The sequence below is a fragment of the Anopheles gambiae genome, chromosome 2, assembly GCF_943734735.2.
Source record: "Anopheles gambiae chromosome 2, idAnoGambNW_F1_1, whole genome shotgun sequence".
In the NCBI taxonomy this organism is placed as follows: Eukaryota; Metazoa; Arthropoda; class Insecta; order Diptera; family Culicidae; genus Anopheles; species Anopheles gambiae.
In genome coordinates, this window is record NC_064601.1 from 80,487,731 (window position 1) to 80,512,421 (window position 24,691).

General features: G+C 39.5%; 1 long non-coding RNA gene across 1 annotated transcript; it reads right to left on the bottom strand.

Annotated features, from left to right (window-relative positions):
- Positions 1-241: 241 nt before the first annotated feature.
- Positions 242-15,629, bottom strand: LOC133391765 (uncharacterized). Its single transcript, XR_009765231.1, has 3 exons — positions 9,028-15,629; positions 8,687-8,937; positions 242-1,554 (listed from the first exon to the last, which is right to left on the bottom strand). It is a non-coding gene; the product is annotated as an uncharacterized LOC133391765 (long non-coding RNA).
- Positions 15,630-24,691: the final 9,062 nt, after the last annotated feature.

Sequence of the window (24,691 nt, forward strand, 5' to 3'; positions counted from 1 at the left end):
TCTATCCGCAAAAATGTTGCCCTTCGTTTTGCGGCCATTGTTTCAAAACTTTTTTACCAAAGTATCCTTGGGTGAAATCTCATTTCGTTTAACTTGGGAAAAGTGGGATAAAACAACCTCATCGTCCGAATTTGTATGCTGATATTGCTGAAACTCTCTTTTAGTTCTTCCTACTACGCCCTAGTACGTTCCGATACAAAGCGTTTTGAGGCGTTTTTACTGAAGCCTCAGACTGCTTTCTTGGGGGAGCAAGAAACAACTTTGGGCATTGATAAACAACAACGCTCGCTTACAATAATAGCACTAATGACATTGATTGCAGTAATTACCTCCATCTAGCTAAGCTGCAATGATCTAGAAAAATGATCAAACAAATTGGTTGAAAATGTGCAAGTAGTTGAGTAAATTGTTCCGTAAGCGATTATGTAAGTTCATAAGAGCGAAGAAGCGAGTATTTAAGAACGAAGAAGAAAGGAAAAGTTCAAGTTGTTTTTTGTTTTATACAATTTGACTCTCTCTCTCTCTCTCTCTCTCTCTCTCTCTCTCCTTTTCTTTCCCTATTTTTCTCGCTCTTTCTCTCTCTGTCTCTTCCTCTTTCTCTATCTCTTGTTGGCTTGCTTACGATGGAGCAAGCCGTCGTGACATGGCCTGGTCAACAATCATTCTCAAGGATGCTAGGACCCTGGCTGCAGCCTACCATCCATGAAGACATCTGATCATGCTTCACCTGATGCAGCCATTGATATCACTACCCTGCCCTACACCTTATGTCGTACTGGCCACCGCTATACTCACCACCGTCAGGATGCTCAGTTTGCCGTACAGCTCAGCAAGCACGTGGTTCATCCTTCTCCTCCACGCTCCATGCTCAAATACACCGCCAAAGATGGTCCGGAATATGCGTCACTCAAACAAGCTCATTGCATCGCATCGGATGGCCTGACTCGTGTCCATAGAGGATCACCGGTCGAATCAATGTGCGATATAACTCGCATTCGGTGGGGGCTCGAAGTTTTCTGTATCTCAGCAGATGGTGAAGCCAATAGTATGCACGATTCCCCTGAACAAATTCCCTGGATTTCGCTGCTGGTGTGGTTGTCCGAAGTAACAACCGTCTCGAGATAGCAGAACTCCTTTACTACCTCGAGGTTGTCGCCGTCAACTAATTACACTACTTCCCAGATGGTCTGAATCTGGTAAGGAGGAACTTAGTCTTTGTCGCATGTTGAGGAGCAGACAGGAGTGTCCGTCATCTTGCCTCAGAACGCTGAGAGATTCGAAAGGTTCTGGAACTCTTATCTTGCACTGCATCCCGTGTTGGCCTCTAACAGTCGGATCAACTTCACAGGAAAATGATAAGGGAGCATGATGTTCCATAACTCAGCGGTCTATTGTGTTGTAGATCGCATTGAAGTCGATGAGCAGGAGATGCGTAGCGGTCTGGTACTGGTATTGATCGGTGGTGAATTTTCCTCCAACAAACCCAGCTTGGTAGCTGCCGACGAACTTTGAAGCAAGCGGTGCAAGTCTGCAAAACCGGATCTGGAACAGGATCTTATAGATGGTAATGAGGATTGTGATTAGTGATGAGTCACGTAGCACTGTGCCACCACGCACACACAGCACAGTAAAATGTGCGAGTACAATTGCACATTTTATAAAATTGTGGTGCCACACTTCGCACATTTTTTGTGTTCCGCACGATTTTTGTGCTCCGCACAGTTTGTGTGTTTTAAGTAGACATATTAACATATTAACACTTTAGATTGCAAAAATAACAATGAAAACCTCGATTTATTCACTTGCACAGTTTGTGTGCTCCGCACAGTTTGTGTGCTCCGCACAGTTTGTGTGCTCCGCACAGTTTGTGTACTCCGCACAGTTTGTGTGCTCCGCACAGTTTGTGTGCTCCGCACAGTTTGTGTGCTCCGCACAGTTATTGTGTGCTCCGCACAGTTTCTGTGCTCCGCACAGTTATTGTGTGCTCCGCACAGTTATTGTATGCAACTGTGCGGAGCATACAAACTGTGCGGAGCACACAAACTGTGCGGAGCACACAAACTGTGCGGAGTACACAAACTGTGCGGAGCACACAAACTGTGCGGAGCACACAAACTGTGCAAGTGAATAAATCGAGGTTTTCATTGTTATTTTTGCAATATAAAGTGTTAATATGTTAATATGTCTACTTAAAACATCATTTATTTGTAAAGTAAGATTAAATCGAATAAGTTTCATCAAAATGAAACAGACAGTCAAAATCTGAAAGCTGCTCGTGTCGTGCTGCGGAGCACACAAACTGTGCAAATTGTGTGGTAGCTGTGCGGAGCACAAAAAGTGTGCAAAGCACACTAATTGTGCGATAACACAGTAACTGTGCGATAACACAGTAACTGTGCGGTCGCACAGTAGCTGTATGCGTGCACAAAAACTGTGCAGGAACACAGCTACTGTGCGACCACACATTAAGTGTGCTACCACGCACACATAGCACAGTAGACTGTGCGTGGTACCACAGCACCACACAGTGAAAAGTGGTACTTGACTCATCACTAATTGTGATGGCACGAAAATTTGAGCATTCCAGTCAGTAACCTTTTTTGTAGACTATGTGAATGACAGAGTTCATTATAGGACTCATGGAATGGAAATTTCGAATTGAGGAATAAATTTTGATCAACATGCTTTTTGCAATTGAATTTTGATAATAAATTTACCTATAACTAAATGTAATACCATGTATTGCCATTAACCTATTCCTCAATTCAAAATTACTCGTAACTTCGAAATGAGCTTTTTATTTAAAGCGTACTAATTTCGTGTTTTTTATAAGTATATGTTACTCATCAGTAACCAAACAATTAATATTATTTAATACGTAGAAGTTTAGTAGTTTAGAATATCATTTTGCTGTAATATATAATTGTACAAAAGATTGACTGTAAAGTTAGAGCTTTACAACAGATCAGTTGATTCTAACTTCATGTTTTGCCATTATTTAGAAAACATACTAGAGTTGATATGTTTAAATATACATTGATTTTTTTTTATATAAGAATATATTGATATGTTTATTTAGGATTGATGCTAATCGAAGGGTGCAATTAAGATTTGCTCTTTTTTATATAAAAATAGGTTTAAGAGTCTATAATTTTAAAAATCTTAAATTATTAGAAGTTAAGAAACCCATAGATTAAAGAAGTTAGATTTTCCATATTGAAAATATTAATTATTTAGATTAATCAGTAGATTAATACATGTAAATTAATAAATTTGGTAAGCAGATTACCTGGTATACAATGGAAAGCATTGTTACCCAATTATGTAGGGTAAGAAAAGAGTCTTGTTATGCATGTTGACGAAAGCTTTACATTATATTTCAATATCTTGTAGACTGGATGTTCTCAGCTCTTAATTTCAATGTTTTTATGATTATGCAATCGCGAAGCAAATAAAAAAATAACGTTTAATAGAACGTTTAAATGCCAAATTGATTTCATATGATATTTCTCATAACAGTGGTGTATCGTACACACTGAGGTGTTCATCCCAGCGAAACTTCCACTTATCTACTCTAAATACTTTTGTGAGCTCAAGTTACAGCTCTTTAATCTTCTTCTGGTCAAACATTTCTGCCAATGTAGACGTTTCATTCTGCACTGTGAAGAAAAATCGGTATGATTAATGGGCATGTGTGAAACATAACTCACTTTAAAATGGATTTAACCTTTAATCGGTGTGTTGCATGTCGTGGTTTAAAACTTATTTTCCTGTACGTCGGATTAAGCGCACATTTTGCTTCAATGCGACAATTCGAGCCAGGTCCACGCTCAACATATGTCAAAACCAACAATCCGTGTGTGTGTTTGTGTACTTCACTCAAAGTGATAAATTTGTTCATTGACTGTCCGAAAAAGGCGACCAATCCCCAGCTCGGTCGAGGACGCGTAAAGATTTTTCCAGCTTAAAACGAAAAGTAAGCGTCCTTCCCAGCTCCCCTCGTGCTGCTGTTTTGCCACCGCCCTGACAACAGTGGGAAGTAAGTCAAAACTGGGGATTTTGGCAGGAAAAACGTGGTAGCCACACTCACAAAAAACGACATAATAATAATAAATATATATACATCTACACAAGCGAACAAGGTGCACAATCTGGAACACGTGAGGACATCGCCAAGATTTATGGGCACCATAAAGATGACAAAACTTGTCATTAATTAAACGTAATGAATTGCCATTATCCACCATTAAGAGTGGCTGCTGACGATTTCGGTCAACTGTTACTGCACCGTTTGTCAGCTGGGAGGGCTCTGGTTTTTGATACTGTGTTGCTGTAATCGTGACTGAAAAGTGGCTATGTGGCGAGAGTTTAAGCTTCAGCCGGCGATCCATTTAGCTGATTGTATGGAAACGCGGAGACTTGATCCTGTAGGTTTCTTTTCGTAGTGGTGGTTTAGGTCCTGCCGGTGGTGAGTAGCTTGTGTTGAGTTTATCAAATCGTAACGACAAATCGGGTTGTTTGGACCAGCTGTTACTGCACGTTTTTATGAGGAGTTATGATACAGTATATGTATCTGTAATATCATTACACTAAGGCGTATTTTTAATTAAAATTAAATGTAAATTTTTTTGGAAATTTTAATTTAATTCTTAAATATTTGGGAACATGAGAACATTTCACTTGTTTTATATGTTTATCAATTTCAATTAATTTAATTAAACTACCACAATTAATACAATTGAAAAGAGTGCAAAGAAACACTTACAACTAGCTGTAAAATGAATTTTATTCCTTTTAACCTAACAGCTTCTGAAACTTAAACATAATTCTATCATACGACTTTAATAATCATTGACAGCATGCTTGAGATGGCATCAGGGACGTCGTTCGCAAATACCTACTGTCCGACGCACGACTGCCAGCATCATTATGCACCGATTCCGATATTACCAATGCGACAGTAATGAAATTATAATCGCCCGAAGGATGCCACTCAAGCGCAACCTCAGCTACCGGCCCCTGCCCAGCGTATAGGGAAGAAAGAGCGCCAAGCGCTGGCGAAGAACGCGAAGCACGGCAAGAAGGACGCATTATGCCCGCCAGTTATCGAATCACATCGCGCACGGATTGCAGTTGCTGACAGTAAAATTGTATTCAAATGAAATGCACTCCCATGACAGCGCATTTCCGTGGGCACAATACGTTCCGTGTGCATCCCGTGGTGCATCCACGATGCTCTAGCGGGTGGGGAAGACTGGCCTGCACATCAAACACCGCTCGAACATCCCCGCGGTGCGGAAACGATGCGAGTGAAGAGTGGGATGAGAACGAGCGGGTCGGGAAGTACCGCAAATGGCAGATGATCATTACCTCAATGAGAGAAGCCGATTCATTCAGCGCTCATCTTGCGAATAAAAGAATTATAATTGAATGAAAATGAAGACATTTGCGAACGCACTACCATCACACCATACGCGGGCGAACTGCGCCAACAGCGAACATACCGAGTGACCGAAATGGTACCGCTCGCTTCCGTGCTTTTGATGGAAACTCGGTAAGGTGAGTATGACAACGAGGTCAATGGCCACCGAGCAGCAGTGGCAGCAGCAACAGCATCATCATGTGACCAAAACTGGTGGACATATCAATTCCGGCAGCGGTTGCTTTGGTGAACAATGGGGTTTTGGATTGCAAACGGGTGGAGAACCGAGAAGGGTACTGGGGTACTTGAGCTTGCCTGATGCAAAGTGCATCTCCATCAACCACTGGTGGTGACGGCTAATTAACGAGCTTCTCAGTGAAGGCGCAGGGAGAGAGAAAGAGATTGGAGAGAAACAGAGAGAGAGGGTAAGAGGGTGGGAAATAGGGAGGCAGCAATTAAAAGACACAATTGGAGATTAATGTATGTGCGCTGCTCATCCTTGATTGATGACGTGGGGGACACTCGTCGCAAAAGGAAGTTGGCTAGGTTGCGTCCCTTGAAGGTTCTTTTTTTGTTTTGATTATTATTTTTAACCCTACTGTTGCAAGTTTCTTATTGTTTGGATTATGCACGTAGATAGCGCTTGAATGCTCTTGAACTATGGTTCATCATTACCTTCATGTAAATGTGTTCATTTATCATTCGCAGCTGTGTTGCACATTACAGGACAAAAAATGAAAAATAATGAGCTTGAGTAAAGCATTCAAAATTCTGCTAATGTTATCTTAGATATGGGTAAGAAGATTCTTATGATTTATTAAAATTTCAGTTTCAGTTTAGTTTTGGAACAAACAAGACTTAATACTTTGGTTGCTTTTGTTAAACTTACAACCAAAAAGTCTCGCAGGCCTAGAATCAAAATTGTTCTAATTTGTGTCCCAGTACTTCGAAACCATCCCGAAACCATCCCGAAACCATTCCGAAACCCGAAAACCATTACGGGAACCATCCTTACGTCTTTCAGCATGTCAGTGCTCCAGCTCTTGTAAAACAAAGATATAGTAAAAGTGTAGTTTTGAAATAAATTCAGACAAATGTAAAAAAAAACTTGCTGTCAAGTTGCCATTTATATTAAAATATCATGTTGGTTATTCGGCAACTCAACGACAAAATCCACACGAGCAAAAATGTGAGTAAAGGATAAGAAAGTTAATTTCTTACTTTGACCATCTCATAATTTTGATCTTTATTGGTTCGAAAATATTTAAAGTATAATTGTGATACATAATGGATTCAAGAAACATGGCAATTTTCCGATGTAAATAAATTTTAAGTCGCTTATTCAAAAGCTTGAGAGAAGTTGGTAAAAAAATTTGAACAATTTGGACAATAGTAAGCCGGACAGCATTTTCAATATAATGGAAGGTACAAATAATGCAACAAAATAATCATTAACCAAAAAAGTTAATGCAATTTCAGTAAAATATTTTCTCCTAATTTATTCAATAGCGGTTATAAAAACCTGACGGTCAAAATAATGTTAATTAGTTATTTCATGAGCTACATAGATGGAAAACGCTAAAAATGCACTAAGTTCCTTTTTCACCACCATAAACACTCCATACCGACCGATATCATATGTTTTAAAGATCTTTCAACAACATGAAAATCAGGGATGCGGTTATATAAACTATCCGCAGCAGTGTATAAGCGAAATGTGAGCACGTTTGTTTAGAGCAAATATGTTTGCCCGAAATCGAAAACTCTAAGATTTATTTCCATTCTACAAAAGCGCGATTTACTAAACCTAATTCATCCAACGTTACTCAATGCTTCCAAATTAGATCCAAAAAACTAGCCACTTTGATCTGATTAAGATTTTGGAAGTCTTTCTGCACAATAATGTTGCAGCTGTGCAAAGGTCTTTTAGTTAAGAAAAAGACTTTGAAAGGTTTTTTAGTTTGGACGGGCGTATAACAATACTCGTAAGAGATTAGCCACTGATCGAGCTGGAACATTGACTAATTTGTTATATTTTTTATGACAGCTTAAGCATGGAAATGTTTTCCCGCAATGTTTTTAAAGATTATTCCAGCGATAGTTCAACAGAACTATCAGATTCTAAGGGTAATGACAATTCTTCATACTGTTTATGTCTCTAAACCTTTTCCGTGTTTGTTGGCACGATATCTACCAGTTCTAAGAAAGTCTACCCAGCTACTCACCAAATTGTTACCAGGCGTAACAACAGTGTTTTCTTTAGTTTTTTCCTTTACTAAATCGTTTCAAAAAAATAATTAGCTCAAAAAAACATTCTAGTAATGTTGTTTTACAAAACCAAATCCATGTACCAACAAATTATTTGTAATAAGAAGTGCAATCTCCCCATTTTTAATTATGTATGTAAGTATCAATACTTGCATTAAAACAACCTAATTTACCCGGGAAGGCCTCGAATTAGAAAATACTTGATTTAGAACATACCTGTTCATGGTAAATATTTTAGAACAAACAGATTGAAGACAAAACAATCAGCTACTTTTGATGGTTTTATTTTCAATGTACCACAATACAGTAACAGTTCCAGTTACTAGTGTACCTAGTATAAAGAAAAATACTCCATAAAACTTTCACGAAGAAAGTTTTCAACAGCTCTGGAAATAAGGCATAGTAAAAGAACAGATAAATAACAATTTGTCTACAAATCCTAGTGTTGCTGTGGGGCGAATGAAAAGAAAATTCACTAGACACTTGATTCCAGCAGCATCCAAAACAGGAAATGATTCACCAGCGAATGAATTCACTGAATGGAGATAAAAAGAAAACGAGTGAGAAAAGATGTTCGGAACTACTTCAACCAAATGCTCACTGAGGGGGAAAGCCTGGGGGGAATAAACACGCCCGAAAGGATATAAATAAAGTACTGATAAATTATTTTCACACTTTTGCTTCGCTATCAACCTGACCTCAACCGTGCGGACGGGTGATTGCTAAACCAGGTAAACCCTCTAGGTGGTGGTAGATGAGTTTGTGTTCTGTATGTGCGTATTGTCGCTTTGCCAGTTTGCTAGTGTTTAGTGAAGAGGGCGAAGAACAAATGAGTAACAAACCGGAAAACAATGGCTAAGGCACTAGAGCTGATTAAACAGTAGCTCCCAATGAACTACTGTTTCAAAGATGGCGTGAAAATGATTGAAAAAGAAATAAAGCCAAAACTGGTGAAACCGTCGAGATGATTCTTTTTATTTTTCTACTTGTACTTACCCAGTACCGGTTGGTGTGTGTGTTCTGTGTGTAAAACTTGGATAGGAAAGTAAACGGCAACCTTGCCTAAATCCCTTCCAAGCAACACGGAGCTTTGGTCGATCGTTGGAACGAACCCTGGTGGGATTTTCACACTCGCCTATGTTGCAGCTTAATCCTTCCTCACCTAACCATTCTTCTGCGTCCGTTATTTGGAACTCCATCCTTGTGCTTTCGTAAACGGAGCATTCACAGACACCAGCGTAGTAGCGCTGCGTTCGAACGAGATCAAGGAGAAATTATTTTTTAATTTATTGTACGATTCGTTTCAATAATCATGAAATATTGAGGTTAATACTTACGATCCCAACGTGCACTCGGTGGCTGTGAGCGATAAAAAAGAAACCCTCCAGGCACAACAGGCACCGGTACGACGCTGAACCCCCGCTGCTTTTCCGAGCCTCACTGTCTCTATGGAGCTGGAAACAAGTGCAAATTTAGCAATTTGTTCGCCTGGTAGAGTACTTTGACGCTTGAAACAACCAATACACTTCGGTCGAATGAACGTACTGGCGATAGAATGGAAGAAGGAAAAGAGCTAACGATGAAGGAGAAGTACTTTAGGGAAGCAAAAAAGAACGGCACGAATTATAGCAAAACAAAACAAATCGTTCTAGAAAATTACAAAAAAAGACACATTGCCGCTTAAGCGTAAGGTATGAATCGTGGACATTCACGGGGCCGGCGAGATAGGCAGCGCGAAGGTACACCTCTGAGCGAAGGAATAAAAGCTCACGGGCATGAAACATGAAACGGAACATGAGACAGAAGCGAAAAAAAATACATCATACAACACGCTAAAGGAGCCACCTTCTCCGTAGAGCGACCTCAAGTCCCGCGTAAGTGAAGCAGCAGCAGCAGCTCAGGAAAGTTTTGTGGCAATAAGCTGACAGGAGCTGTCACGGTGAGGAAGGTTTTAATATTTCATGCGAATTTATTTCACCATCATTTTCGCAGCGAAACATTTGATGAGTCAACCGTTTTTGTGTTGTTGTTTCCACGATAGTAGGTGTGTTTTTGTGGGTGTGGTGATGTTGCAGGGTTGTTTTTTTTATACCGAAAATGAAAGCCACACAAAACCGCAATGGAGACATACATACAGCAGCAGCGGGAAAAAGAACACATTCGCCCTTACGCCACAGCAATGTCACCGGAGTTCGTGTGAAGATAAGAAAGTTCGTGCAGGCGGCTGGGCGGTAGCACGGGCATTGCCACGTGGTCGGTAGATATTTTCACCAAATTGTCGCGTTTGAGCGCGTGACGAAGAATTATGTGGTATCGGTTGTTGATAATTATCCACGGTTTAGGTGTTGGTCGACACAGAGCGTGTGAGTCATGTTTTTTAGGCTTAAAAACTTACACGTTTTGTGTTTTTTGGTGTTTTGAACAGTAATACTTGTTTTCTGTAATTAACTATCGACGTTGATAGTTAAAAGTAATTTAAAAAATACCAAGTTTAATTGATTTAAAAAATCGGAGATGTAAAAGGTCTAGTATCTTTGAACCTCACTTTAATTTAATTCAATGGTGAAATAAAGTGTTATTGAATGTTCTCAAATTTCCAAAAGATACAAAAAATCTCTTAAATGAACAAATTAGCTCATGTTCCCTGTGAACAAATGATTTTATTGTCTTATACCACGACTCTTAATACCACACACGAAGCCACGCCGTGTTACCTCAATTGTTTGCGGTCGAAATATCGTGTCCATAGTCCGTTTTGATCATTTGCTTTTCGGTTTCAAAAGCACTTCCTTTGCTAATGCCTAATGGAGGGTTTGGCAACATTGAGAAAATAATCCGTCCTGAAATATAAAATTTGTTCACATCTTCCTTTTGGCATGTTTCACGCCGGAGTTCAAATGCGAGCGGCATGGTTCAAAGAGGATGATACAGATTTATTTGAAGGTTACGACCATTTTTTTGCGTCCAGGTCAGAACACAAAATGAATTTCATAATAATGATTGCAACGTATTTATCATTCAAGGAACGAATTTAGGGCCCCTTTTTGTGTGCATTTTTTTATCAGAAAGGAAAATCGTGCTGGATTATTTGTGCAATAAAATGACCACAAAAGAGCAGGTTAGAGCACTTTAATCTGTTTGTAGCGGTTTCAGAAAGGAGAGGGAACGTTAGAACGCAAATCAGCAAAGATCAATTCAGTATGTGAAGTATGCAGAATTATATGAAAAAAAAACTGTTGTATCATGTATCTTTTCAACTCGACGCTCTGTAATGTAGGAGGTACAAGAATGCTAAACGATGCATCAAGCATTCATTGTAGTCGAGAACTTTGCCAACAAGCAGTGGAAATATATGGAAATTTTATTCCGATCACCCATGTCCCATGCTACAATCCGCCCAGCTCTAAATGCACACTCTTTTTCGTGCATTTCGAATCGTGAAGCGTGATGGAAAGCTTCGCAAAAGGGGAGGAGAAGGATTTCGGTGCAGAAATCTCAGCATTTTCAGCATCGGTTTGGTGCTGAGCAACTTTTAAAAAATCATACATTATATGCAAGCTTTATATACGCCGGTGGTGGCAATAGATCTTCCCATTATCCTGCCACTTCGATGCCCGCAGCAGAGTGATATCCGGTGAACGCTTTTCTTCGGTTTGCCGGAGACACTTTTAAGGCTGCTAAAATCCAGCTAACACCCCTCACTGCACGGGTGCAATGCACGCTGGACGAGATCCGATTGTATTCACTAAACACATTCTGTAGCAGGTTGATTAATTGCGAAAAGCATTTCACATCCAGCACCGTTGCTGGGAGATAGAGCGTGTAGAAAAAGAAAGGCTGTCGAGGTCAAAGCTACCAAAGTGACTAGGAACTTGTGTGTGTGTGTGTTTGTGTGTATTTATATATAGCGCTAAGAACGGCGGCTTAAGCATCATCGGTTAGTGCCGACCACCACTACTAGCAACAGCATACGACTGTATCCGTTTTGGAAGGAAAATACGAACATGGTCTGGGCGGGGATGCACTTGGAAAGAATAGCGTCTGCACGGTGCCATCGTCGTTCGTTAGTCCCATCGTACCGTTACTTACACTAATGATGGTAATGATGTTGACTATTACAGTGAATGAACTGCACGGAAACTGGCGAGGAATTATGGGCAAGGTTGGTCCACTACTAATCGTCCGAATTCGAAGCATGTAGGGCATGGTTCGTTCACAGTCGGGCAGTTAGTTATGGTGTTTTTGCTGTGAAAAAGTATTAGAAAATTGATTTAAGGTAATTGCTCAGATGAAAGATTTTATCACAACATGGTTTTGGATTTTGCTGGTTTTTAGATTGCTATTTAAGTAGATAAAATTACGAATATTACTTATTTGAGTATGTGAGTTTTGTACCTATATCCATACAATGTGCAGGTTACATGCTACTACATTTTAAAAGAAGAGCATCATATGACGACGTATTTTTTGAATAATTGACATTTTTATTGAAATACTTTTACCTGATAAAGAATAATAAAATATACCGTTTAACAAAATCACAATCGTCCTCATTCAATGATGCATTGAAGGAAACAAAGCACCGAATCAACCATTAAAGTAAATTGTCGCTACTGTCGTCGTGCTCAAAAGAGTCTTTCTTGGCAGTTTCGCACCTGAGCATAATTTCATTATTCATAATTGCTTTTGGATTAATTTTACTCCTCCATCACCGTGGCAAACAGTGGCACACGAAGCATGAGGCACTGCCGAAGAAGGTGTTGGCATGGATAAGATACTGCATGTGAAAATTGCACTAGGATGCTTAACTTTGCATTGTTTACCATGGACTTCACACTGCTGCTGTGTTCAATATGTTATATTGTGAGTAATTTACAAGAGTCATAAAAAAGGTAATGGAATTGTGCCCTTTTTTTCTTAACGCGAGCATTTTTGTTTGCGATGAACGAACAGCGATTATGATAATTTTGCAACTTCTCAGCGATAAGCATCCGTGCGTCAAGATATAAATGCTATTATTTTGATGAATTTTTCGCAACGGTCCAGCAGAATGGGAAACACACGAAACAAACCGGCACGGAGTTTCGCTGATTTTGGCCGGAGAAGAAAAATAACCTTCCAAAAGTGCATTCACTTTCACCAGACCGTGTAAAGCAGGAGTGGAATCCCCGGCTGAAAACCTCATCCAGACGACGACGGCGTGGTGATGACGACAGCCTTCAAGTTCCGAGCTTTTAATCACGGCTCATGGCTGTAATTAGTCAAAAAATTTCAGACACAATTTATCATCCGCGGACGTGGAGACGGAGCACGTACGGTTTAAAATTTAACTGCCAAAAAGAAAAACAAAACGACCGGCACAAAATCACCATGATAAACCCGGCAATTATTTATTTTGTTTTCTATTGCGAGTTTTTTGTTACCGTGGCTCACACAGGATTGAGACAATACTGTGTGCGAGGATGAAAAAAATGGCACAAAACTCGTCCCGTCGCGGTGCCCGCTTCCAAATTGATGCATCAGAAAAGCGGTAAAGATAAAACTCTTTTCAGTGCATCCGTTTTGTGGACGATGTGTTATTTTATTCACATTCCACCTGAGGGTAGTTTTCGATATCGCCGTATTGTCTTTTTGCAACGGAAAGCTTACTGGAGATCAACATTTTATGTGTTTCGGTTTTTTGTCTCAGAGTTCACCGCCGACAGGAAATGGTTCGCTAACTGTAAGACACTTCCGGCTCAAGGTATGCCGCAACCCGTACGGTGCATCTGAAAATAACAATACCCGATGCAATGGATGCCAAAAACTGGGTGTGGAAGGTTTTTTTGGGGCTTTGCATTGATGCGTGGCAAACAGAGGGAAATAAATAAAAAAAAAAAAAAAACGCGCTGAAGCAAGAACACATCCAGCACCTGACGCAGCGAATGTCTAAATCATGCACCAAACAGCACCCGGCGGTTAGTGAATGGGTTGTTCTTTTACACTGTAGCGTTGATCCAGCGAGCCGCGAACAAAAGCACGAACACGTTAAGACAATGATAATTTGATTAATTATATCAGATAAGTTGAGGTGGAAATATATTTATGCCACGGCGCTGAAAGATACAAATTAAACATTGCGGTGGCGTTAAAGCGCACAAAAGATGTTGGAGCGTTGGGCTTACGGTTAAACAAAATAAATAGATGGTTTTTGGTAGTTTTTACGGGCCTGTGAGTGTTTGCTGCACAGCATATTTGGATTGTGCAGAACCATAGTATTGTTCCTCGGCACTGGCTAAAAAACCTTCCCAATAATGACCATAAAACGACTAACTGGTGCTGTTTTTCTGTCGTTTTTATGATAATTATGTTTGTTGTGTTTTGCTGTCCTGCTATCACAACTCTTTTTTTATTTATATAAAAAATACATCAGCCTTAAAAAAAATCAAAACTTTTTTTTAACATATAAAGAAGGAAGAAAACGTTTATTTTCATTCAAAAAGTGTCATGTCAATGAATCCACATTCTCATCTTGCTCTCGTTTCTGCAAATGACGTCTCAGCATACAAAGTTAATGACATTATTTCTAAAGACCAATATTTCGCTGAATCAATCGATACAATAATGTAACAATTGGATAAACATATTCTAAAAACAGCTAATAGCGATTTAAGTTAAATTCAAATAAGCTGTATTGGTGAAAAACTTCATAAGAAATCATGATAAATTTAGGATTCCATTTGGGTTTATAAAATACATACAGTCATTTAAATAATACTATCGTTTTAATTTTTTCCTCTTGTCAGATTTCAATATCAACAATACACAGATTATAAACTAAAACATGCAATCATCCATCAAACAATGGAAAGCCTTCATTACTCGAAGAAAATTTGGGAGCATTATTTTGTTTTCATATCCGTTGTGGAAGGAAGTTTTTTTCACTTCCTTTGAAATATTAAGTATACACTACAAGTTATGTTCTTTAAGATTTTTTTTGTCATATAGATACTACAGCCAATACAAGAACATATCTGTGAAACGAACATTTTTTATATGTAGTAAGAGAAGTAGAGAAGCCTTGGGCTAATCTTTTTCGAGTAATCCAAGTTTACCTTCGCTTGATGGATAGCAACAATATTTGCTTGCAATCTTTTGACAGGTCGAGATAATGATTCACAAAATTATTCTGTCTACATGTTCATCAGCAAATATCCGATTATCGCAAATATTTCCAAAATGATTTACTATGTCTAATACAAGTCTATATATCTATATTTAACTATCTATAGTCTATATCTAATACATTTATCTCAACTTTTGCATGTTTCTCAGCTGGCTTGGATATAAATGAGTTAGTAGGTATTTAGCTATGAATTTTAGATTTAAATTTTATGAACAACGATTATACGAAACAACGATAGAAATTTTTCGCACTTTAAAGATTAGTCAAATTACTCCAATAAATATTATTACTTGAATTTAAACATTATTTTGGAAGTGTGCGTAGTAATAATGCTACTTAAAATGTACTTCCAAACATGAAATGTTAAATCATATACCTTGAAATGTTAAATCGTCATACGTCAAATGAGCAAACCATTTTTTTGGATATTTTATACTCTCGTTGCACGTTTTAATATTATTTCGTTTAAATACTGTGGCTCATTATGCTAACAAAACCTGAGAGTAAGAGTAAAAGTAAAAGTGCGAGAAATTGACATGATGGCTTATAAAATACCGCTAGAGGTAAGCGGCTTTACCAATACTTGCAAATGACTGTACAGCATGGATTGAATAAAATGTTGTTCTAAGATTTGTTTCGTCTTAGTATCCAGAAGAACTAGCTTACCCAATGTAATATTACCAGGTAAAGCAAAGGGGAAACTTTTCCCGCGAAAGCAAATGTTTTACAATGTCGACGTTTTAACGTGTGTGTCGACGACTCATGTGAATCCCATCTCCAGCACACCCTAACATGGTTGTACTGTTTGTAATATCAGCGTGTGTACGTGTGTGGTGACTGCGATAAGCACCACGTTTGCACCCTTCTCTCACAAAATCACATCCCTTAACAGTGCTGAGTGGTATTAATTGAAAAATTAACATTCATATTCTGTTTTATCTACACGCGGATTAACGATGAGCTTCCACAAGCTGTAACCTTTGCATCATGCAAGCGTATAGTACAGCGTATCCCTTTTAACGATTCAGCCGTAGTCTCGTGGTCCTTAGCTGATAAGAAAGCCTCTACGCGTTGGCTGGCGAGTGATTTTTGGCGGAAAACGGTATTAACACATTTGTGAATCGATTTGTGCACACTAATCGGTGGCTGTGTGGTTAGATGTTGCGCTCTGGGATAGTCTAGTATAATTGGTGTGTGGCGTGCTCGAGTCATTATATCACGGAGGAAGACCGTCGAAACGAAGCGCACACGTGACCGGAGGATTAAATTAATGATAATCCGATCACGATCATTCGCTGAAGAGCGTCATTAGGGGATTGTGCCCATAAAGAGCCACGGTTTGAAGCATGCTGACGTATTATGTTTAGGTCTGGGTGGCAAAATTGTGCTTGATTGTATGAATGTCGGAAACTAAATATGAAAATTATTCATATTTAACATCATTGCTTCTAAAACACACAATTATTCCACAGGATTGTAAATAAGCCATTCTTCAATCAGAATGCACATTAAAAGGTGAAACCAAAAATTGTTATGGTAATCATAATTTCTTTATATACCATTACAAAGTGCTAGTCACCTATCGATGGCCAGTATTTGCATCCATGAGGTTGGTAAAACTAGGTCGTTTGTACTATACAAGGCAGTTTTCGCCTTAGCGAGAGGAAATGCCTGTCCCAATCGCATTCTTATATTGTGATTGAAATTGCATGACAAAGCCACAGTATACATATCCATCTGGCTTTGTATACATATCCATATGTTAAAGTAGTTTACGGCAATTTTTTTAGATCTTGTTTTTGTAGAGATTATCCACTGATTAATCCATTCCATGTAAGCAAAACAATTTATGCTTCCCGAATGTAACTGTATGTTTGGTCGGCTTTGGTTACGATTTAAATGTCATTTTAAGCATGCATGTTTGGTGTAATTTCCCTTCGTGTTCGTTTCTATTTGGACGCCTTACACCCGGTGAAATGTGTTTAAATGATTACATCATGCTTTGCCGACGCTAAGTACACCGCTGCACGTAGCATTTTTGCACAGGTACGCGTACATCGCACAGGCCACATATTCAGGGTATTTATTTGATCCGTACAGTTTCAACTGGGATTGGTGGTAATCTTTTTGTAAATAAAACCGATTACAATCAGTGTTAATTCAACTTTTATTGTTTGTAATTAGAGTGTACATTAATGTTGTTGTTGTTTTTATTTCCTGGGAAAACGTGACTTCTTCATTGGCGACTGGGCGTCTCCATGATTAAGGTTTTGGGAAGTAAAAGTTTTAGAAAACACAATCGTTTGACGAATCTTTCAAGGATATTCAGAGCTTTGCAAAGCTACAAAGTTATTTCCAAAAAGCATACCTTTTTGCTTTTGTAAACAAACAAAAAAACCTGCCAGAGCCGGAAAGCATAAACAGGCAGATAAGAAATTGTGTTGGATGTGATCGAAAATAATATATACAGGTTCAACACATTCGATACGTTAGAATAGTCTTTAAAGATGCACTGAAATAATGGAATATGAGGTTGTCATAAAACACTAGCAGGAAGCCCTTACTGCCCTTAAAATAAAATGGCACGGGGCCACATCTTTACAACCTGCATCCAGTCCTAGATCTTCCAATTGGCGAATAAGCTCACACCTTCCCGAAGTGGCATTAACCCGACTCAACTCGAACTCAACCCCTCAACTTCTTTGTTATATCCTCTATTACATTGCACTAAAACTTGTTTAACGGATTTTAGGAATCATATTGGGGTGGTCTCGTGGTACAGTCGTCAACTCAAACGACTCAATAACATGCCCGTCACGGGTTCAAGCCTAGAATGGACCGTCCCTCTGTAGCAAGGATTTACTATCCGGCTGCGTCTCGTCCAAGGAATAAAGTCTCGAAAGCCTGTATAGGCCGGCATGTCCGCGTAGAAGAATGTTCATCTTTCCACAAACCCGTTCCTTCGACACCTTGTTGCCACTGACCTTTTTGCTGAACTTGGACTCCTGGATCTTCTACGATCTATAAATGATAAAAAAGTGATTCCAAGACGTTATTTTCGTTGGAAAGCTTAGTACACATGAGTTTAAAGCTGACACCAACATCAATACACAACATCTACAAGTGCATAGGAGAAGCATAACATGAAATTAAATCAGCTAATCCAACATGCTACTGTTGCTTACAGGTCTATACAGAAATAACAACTTATTTACCTCTTGCAATGAATGTTACAAAAGCATTGAACTATGCTTAATTTTTGCTAATGAAGTTAAAAAATTGTAATTTTTGATGGTTTTTTTTTTTACTTTAACTGACTTATCATTTTTTACTTTTATGCTTGACTATCAGATTTAAATAAATAACATAAGCTGTACCCGATATTAATGCAGGTAAGTACGACCAGCATTTTCCTAAGTCGTCCGGAGCCGTCAGAATTCATCATAAGACGTCTGGAACCATCCGACCGGTGGGAGTTGTTCGGAGACGTCGGAATTATCTAGAAAACAAAATCCAAGTATAAGTTTTACAGGGGTTTTCAAGCCAGAATCGAAAGTCAGCAAAACAATTTCAGAAACTCAAGATGCAGTTTAGCTATCAAAAGTTGTTTTTTGACCGCACGGATGCTATTTTTCATAAATATAACGCTAGAAACGCACTAAATAATTGATTTGAATACAAATAATCTAAAAATGCGTGATTGAATTTGCAAAACGATGCGAAAGGCCTCTAAAAAACAACTTGAGCGATTTAAGAATCATATTGTGCTTTTGAAAATAGCATCGGTGCGGTCAAACAACAACTTTTGACAACTAAACTGTATCTAGAGCTTCTGAAATTGTTTGCTGACATTCGATTCTGACTCGTAAAACCCTGTATACATCATTGAACTTCTGTGAATGAAACAAAGATGTGCAGACAAAGCAACAAGTGTTGCAAGTGTGACGCAGGCATGAATTCATGTTATAAAGTCCTGGGTATCGTCAACGTTGTTCAGGCACAGCGAACATCAATCCTGTAATTATATAAACAATTGAAACCTTCATGATTTTAAACGAGATGATGCATTAAACATTTTGATACATAGAACACAAAGCTCTGTGGTAACTTTACAAATTGAGTGTTTCTTGGAGTATCCGTAGGTTTTATCTCTCTCTCTCTCTCTCTCTCTCTCTCTCTCTCTCTCTCTCTCTCATTCATGGACTAAAGCTTCTTCTTCTGTGGCTCAACAACCGTTGTCGGTCAAGGCCTGCCTTTACCCACTTGTGGGCTTGGCTTTCAGCGACTAATTGTTCCCCCCCCATAGCAGGATAGTCAGTCCTACGTATGGCGGCACGGTCTATTTGGGGATTGAACCCATGACGTGCATGTTGTTAAGTCGTACGAGTTGACGACTGTACTATATAGGCCGACTAAAGCTTAAGGGATCATAATAAAAGTGTTTGTAATCAATAAGGATGGCCTGATATCGACCTTAATGCACCGATTAACATAGTTGCCCTTCTTAGCTTTCGGACTGTAGATCTGTGTGATAATCTAACCGACAGTCATCTGTTATCCATTAGCAACTACATGCACACCTAACATTGGCGGTGTTTCAGCGAAAAGCAGCTCGTTGATGTATGATTTATGGCAGTGGCATCACACATTTTGCCAGCAACAAGCACTACCGCTGCTGCGTTCGCTTAACGAAGGAAGTCTTGTAGTGCCCGTAAACATATCCATCCAGGGTTGCTGGGGAAACTTTTGCCACTTCACATGTTTAATAGGTTTCTATAGTTCTTTTACGTCGTGGATTTGCTCTTGCATCCATGCACAGATCGTGCTGCGTCAACTGCATCACTCTGATGAACCGGCGGCTTTTTGCAGTGGACATCAGGAAAGTCAGGGATTGCATTCACGCATTCGCAAATCACGCTTCCGCGCTCGTTCCGACTGATGTATGGTTTTAGGAAAGCAATTTGCTCCCCAGCTGGCCACTATTTTCACCGGCGTGCAGTGATATCTGCACACGTTTCGTACCTACGATGGTGGTGGGAGCCATTTGGGAAGGGTACCAGCGACCAGTTGAAAAACACCTCCCGGGCGATGGTGGACCTGGTGCGGTGCAATTGCTGCCACTGCAGCCCGTGGGGCATCATGTTTCTCCGGCACTGACTAGAAGGGGCCGGGACGTGCTATGAAAATAAATCATAAATAATGCAGTATTGATTTATGGCTGTTGCTTGCACTCGGATTGCGTGCCTTTTGGAAATAGAATGCGCGGTTGGTGCCAAGCTTGAAGCTGGAAAGTATCCCTGGAAAGCAAAGCACTTTGTCCAGAAAGAATCAAATTTAATTCGATCTGTGGGATGAACGTTTTTTTTAAAGAAAATATCTACACCAATGCGTTAATAATTTTATTGGTAAGTGTTTTTGACAATATTCAAAATAACATCCGATATTTTTCGATTCTCCTTTACAGCACAGTGTACTCATTGCTCATGTTAATTTGAACCACTTTCCCAGTTGCACTTGCTGATCTCTAATACATTAAATCTTTCACTCATCTTACCATTCAGCAGATCGAATGTTGCTGGTGTTATGTTTCACGTTTTACAACATCAAACGACAGTTCGATTGAGATGAAAGGGGAACTAACCAGGGCGGGCGGGCATGCTATCGATGCAACAAATTAGTTATTATGTAAAATTAATGAGTGTCATCTGCTCATGAGCATCATTAGCACCAGCGTAACGCTCGATTGCAACAGTTACCCATTAAAACCAGTTTAATCAATGCTGTCATCGACATTACCACTCTTCGCACATTGCACACCGTCCGATTCAGTCGCTGTATAATACTCCTTCTCGTCAAGCATGGGGTGTGATTTGCTGTGGGATATTTTATGCGATATCTACCACATCATCGGGCACCGCAAGCGAGAGAGATTGATATCTGCTCAGCTTTACCAGCGACAGTCGACACAATCGGGCGAGTTATGGGCTGTGATGAGACGACGACTGTGAACGAAGCGTGGTGGGGCAGAAATTGTGGGACCGGTTAAAAGCAAACTCGATCCCTACGGCTGGCAATAGTGTCAGCTGCTCCGCAATCGTTCTCCGGCATGGTGCGGGTAAGATAGGTTTGGTTCGCTGAACCATGAAAGACGCAGCATCAAGACGTTCGGCACAGGCGCGATGGTGTGTCCCCGAAGTGTCCCACAGGCGGGGTGCAAAAAAGGCTCAACAGACCGCAACCGGTGCGCTCCAGAAAGTGATCCTCTCGGGAGGCTGCGGAGGTCGGTGCTGTGGAGTGAATTATTAATTGAACAAATAATTAGTTGTGCTTTACGATACATCAATAAATTAATCGCATACCATAAATCACGGCACGTCTCCCTACGGGCTGACGGCTGAGTGCATGGGAATGGGTGATTGACCACCCAGCTGATGGCTCGTTCAATCCATACCGGTTTGCATGTTAGGAAATGTCACAGAGCTTACCCAGACTACTTAAGCTGCGGTTGCTTCATTTAAATCTGGTACGATCCGTCAGTTGGTAATAAAAACTTCAATAAAATTGTTGCGTATGATAGTTTTATCTATAAGGTTTTTGCTAGCAGAGAAACATGTATACTAATTGACGAGCATACTTTCTACTACGACATTTTCTTCGGACAGCCAGTTAATCAAATAGTTCTACACTACGTCATTTAAACCTTTGAATAAAAAGTTGTAATATTTTAATATTACCTTTTTTCAGTTTACCTTTTTTCAGAGTTTTCAGTAAAACTTCTCTCTATGATAAATATGAGTCAAAATATGAGTCTGAATTATTTTATGGGAGAATTTAATGGTCGCCATCATCACCATATTCATGCTACTTAAACATAGTATAAAGATTGAATGTGTTGATTTTCGTGTGATTATCGTGACTGTTCGACTTAAATATCAAACAAATAAATTATCCTGTTTGTTTTAAGCAAATTTAAACAAGCGATAGATTGAACCACACAACACATTTTTTAAAATCCAAACAGTTGTTGTAAACTTAATGGTTTTAAAAATGGTATGTACTATGGTGAATGAGTTTTTAGAAACTTAAGACATGCACAACAAACATGAATTCATGCTATCGTTACTATTATGCAGCAGTACTTCAGTGAAGTGTTGCTGTCACTCAAGATCGTTAACTTCATATGAAAAAACAAAGAAGCCGAAATACAAATGACAGTGGTCGAATGGAATATATATTTTTTCACTCATCTCCAACGCGGGTGGAGCATACATGAACATACTGTATTCATGTTTGCAGGAACCAACCAAAAACTGACACTTTTAAGCCGGTAAGAGAATGTCAGCCGTCTCAGTGAAAAAATGCACGTTGGCGTTTGAATCGTTACCGTCCAAAAACGTACATTAACGACAGAGTGTACATGTGAGGATCCCTAACCATCCTGCACATTGGGCGTCGGGAAAGATTCTGAAGGATCGGAACGATTCAAAAGAAAAATACCACCATTCATCGTGGGTGCTAGCCTCAATGTCCTGTACCGTGAATGAATGCATCCACTTCCATACACACATCAGCGTCAAGCTAGCTAAGGTAGCGTCATTTCAAGGGTTTGTTTTAAGAGGACCGGTGCCGAACAAATGCCATCGTGTGTATCCATTTTCAGATGTCACACCGAGGCCTGTTGGCACGAGCATTCGAAGTGGAAAACCGTCCAAAAGTTGCTCTCCAGCAACATTGTCAAGATTTAGGACGACTCTATCGTTCCCGAACGGCTGCTCGGAGTAATATTTTTTGGTGGTGAGCTGCACGCCTTTTTTGTGGTGGGTGTGATCATTGAGAAAAGGTATGCTTTGTGTTTTGGGATTACGTTGGTCGACGCGGGTTGGTGGCTTAGATGCAAAGAGAAATCCATCCGCATTGCTCCGTGCACGGATCGGTACAACTAGAGAACTGACATATGCTTTATTTGCACAGCGATTCGCGAGCGTTTGAAATGGTTATTCCTAGCTGCAATGTTCCGTACATTTGTGGTGCGAACCAGCACGTGCACCTTTTTTGTGGAGCGAACCTTCGCCCCTAAAAAAAATCACCATCTACACACAAGACTATGAAACAAATAAGGAACCAGCAGATCGAAAAGCCATACGATACGTGGTAGCCGGTTCACACGTTACCATTGCAATGTCCTACATTGTAATGTAGTTTGTAAAAGGTTCCCAATGTGTTGTTTGTCCCGTTTAAGTATATTTCTGGTGCGGAATCCAAAGTTTCCATGCTTTGAAATGGTTTACAGAATGAGCTCAGTAGTAGTAGGGTGTCAGACGTATGATTAAAGTTGCTGAGATAAACAGGGATATTGCAGGGACCGTTTTCAACTTTTAGAAACCTCAGAAAAAACAACATTTGATTTTTCGATAAGGTTTTGGAGAATTTGAATTTGCATTTAAATAAGTTACCACCAGAACAATATTACAAACACTAGAACAGTTTTTTTTTTGAAAATATACTATTACTGTTTTACAATACGAGTTAGAGCTGTAACTTGAATTTCGTGGGCTACAGGTTATGTTCAAAGTGTAAAATAATGTTTGTTAATCAATTGTAGCTAATATTGTCTTGTGACTTCATAACAAGACTGTTACAAGACCTTCATATGTTGAACTGACTGATATGTGTATTCTACTGTTAGTGTTAATGAATTCTTCGTCTTCTTATGGCTCATCAACTGTTGTAGGTCAAGGCCTGCCTGTACCACTTGTGGGGTTGGATTTCAATGACTTTTATATTACTCTCCATAGCAGGATAGTCAGTCCTACGGCACGGCCTATTTGGGGCTCATACCATTTGACGACTATATCACGAGACCGGCTGCGGTTTATGAGTTACAGCCAGTTAAAACAATATTTCTCCAGGAATAGGTTTCATTAGGAAAGCTTTACAATATGATGTTGCTTTAGTTTTCTTAAATAATTTGAAAGTATTATTATATTTTCAGTATTTATTTTTGCTAATGAAAGTAAGGAGTAACTAAAACAAATTTATCAATAAAACATTCAAATAAAACAAACTAATGAAATATTTCAAAACTGTTTATTTGGAATTAGGTGTTTTTACATGCGTTCCTTACATTTTATGTTAACATGTTTATAATTTTTATATAGTTTTAATTTATGACGTGTTACATGTCGGCATGAAAATTTTGGAAAATTGCACAAATCATAGAAATACTCTTTTTTTTATTTAGAACAACAAGCAAAATTCAACAATTTTATGTCCAATACAATTCGTGGAACGAGTGCTGTGAAACATTCTAACACTTTGTAGATTGCTGGTAGCCACCTTGTCTTCAACACGAATGCTTATGTGGTAGTACTCCCTTAAAATCGTGATCTACAATTGCACGTGCACTTCTGCCGAAGAAAATGTCCGTAACAATAGATTGACGTACGAAATGCATCCAATTGCTAGCTAGATTGCAATTTTAAGCACCAGCAACCCCTTCCCACCCTCCCTTCACGAAATCCCTTGATGCTGTGGATCAAAGTGTCACTTGATGCTGAAGAACGAGTCCCAAATGTCGAAAAACACCTACCGCATACAACGCCAGCAGCAACAATACGAACGGGGTAATGCATCCAGAATTTCTTCTTTCTTTCCTTAGTGAGCTTGCAACCACCACAGAAACACCTTTCGATTGATGGTTGCATACGGGTACGGTTGTAGCACTTGCTGCGCCTCGGTTCTTTTCGGAAAAAGGATTTTGTAAAGCGAATGGAAGGCTGTGGTAGAGTTATTTACATGCAGCTCGGACGTACGAGGACCGAAAACTTCATGCATCT